The 1212-nt window shown below is 60.7% G+C and overlaps 1 long non-coding RNA gene across 1 annotated transcript in view; it reads left to right on the top strand.

Annotated features, from left to right (window-relative positions):
• The window catches only part of LOC107183565, a 2887-nt gene extending 1999 nt beyond the window's left edge, over window positions 1-888 (top strand). The window contains exons 2-3 of the long non-coding RNA XR_001514354.1: window positions 468-583; window positions 668-888. This is a non-coding gene — a long non-coding RNA (uncharacterized LOC107183565). The remainder of the gene's footprint in view (window positions 1-467; window positions 584-667) is intronic.
• The last annotated feature ends 324 nt before the right edge of the window (window positions 889-1212 follow it).

The raw sequence follows: 1212 nt of genomic DNA, 5'->3' as shown, positions 1-1212 counted from the left end.
CCAGACCTGTGCCTGCCCCGACTGCCACCTCCAACCGCAGGGGATAGGAGGCCCCACTCCCAGCTTCATCACCCCAAGTGTCCCTGGCTGTACCCCCTCTAGGAGAACCCAAGACCCTGAATGCACTCCACTGGGTCCCCCCATCCCAGCCTTACTGCGCCCACCCCTGTGTCTGTGAGCTGCTGTCACCAACCTGCACCCAGGTCCCTCAGGACAGGGGCCTCTGCCCGGCCTCCCAGCGGCTGTGGGAGCCCAGCTTCGCCAGGCTTGGACCTCCCCGCTAGAGGCACAGCCTGAGCGCTTCAGGGCCCCTGCCTGCTGCCCTCCGCTTCTGCTACCGCCCCCAGGCACCCCCCGCCCTGCCCTCCTGGGGGGCAGCACCGCCAGGGCCCTGGGCAGCGGGAGGATGGGTGGCCTGGGAGGGGGTTTTGGGGTGCAGCACTGAGCCCCGTGTTGTGTCCCTGCAGGGGGGGAGGTGAGCGCCGATGAGGAGGGCTTCGAGAACCTCAACACCATGGCCTCCACCTTCATCGTCCTGTTCCTGCTCAGCCTCTTCTACAGCACGACAGTCACCCTGTTCAAGGTGAGCGGGCAGCTGGAGGGCCGGGGCTCAGGGGCACCCAGCCCCGCCCCGAGCCGTGCCTCACGCTGCTTCTGTCATCCGCAGGTGAAGTGACCCGCCGGGCAGGAGCGTGGACATAAGGAGGGGGAGCCCGCCGCCTTGCACCCCAGCCCGGCCTGCCGCTGGGCCCTTGTACATAAACCCCCCTTGCAGCTTCCAGCGCAAGGAAGCCACTTCCCTGGACTCCCGCAGCCGAGCGCTCGGCCGGGGTCGCTGTGCAGTGTGTGCCCTGTCGCCTTAAAATAAATATGTATGTTCTCTTGTGACACTGCTTCCTGGTGGAGGGTTTTTTTGTTTGTTTGTTTTTAATTTTGTTTTATTGCTAAGAGTATTACATATGTCTCCTTTCCCCCCTTGACCTTCCCCCAGTGTCTTGCATCCATTGGTTGTGCTTCTATGCATGCATACAAGTCCTTCGGCTGATCTCTTACCTCCCGCCCCCAACCCTCCCCGGCCTTCCTGCTGTAGTTTGACAGTCTGCTCGAGGCTGCTCTGCCTCTGTATCTATTTTTGTTCATCAGTTTATAATGGTCTTAATTATCCATAAATAAGTGAGACCACCTGGTATTTTTCTTTCATTGACTGGCTTA

This window comes from Myotis davidii, unplaced genomic scaffold (genome assembly GCF_000327345.1).
Source record: "Myotis davidii unplaced genomic scaffold, ASM32734v1 scaffold1862, whole genome shotgun sequence".
Classification (NCBI taxonomy): domain Eukaryota; kingdom Metazoa; phylum Chordata; class Mammalia; order Chiroptera; family Vespertilionidae; genus Myotis; species Myotis davidii.
This window is presented reverse-complemented; position numbering and strand designations above follow the sequence as displayed.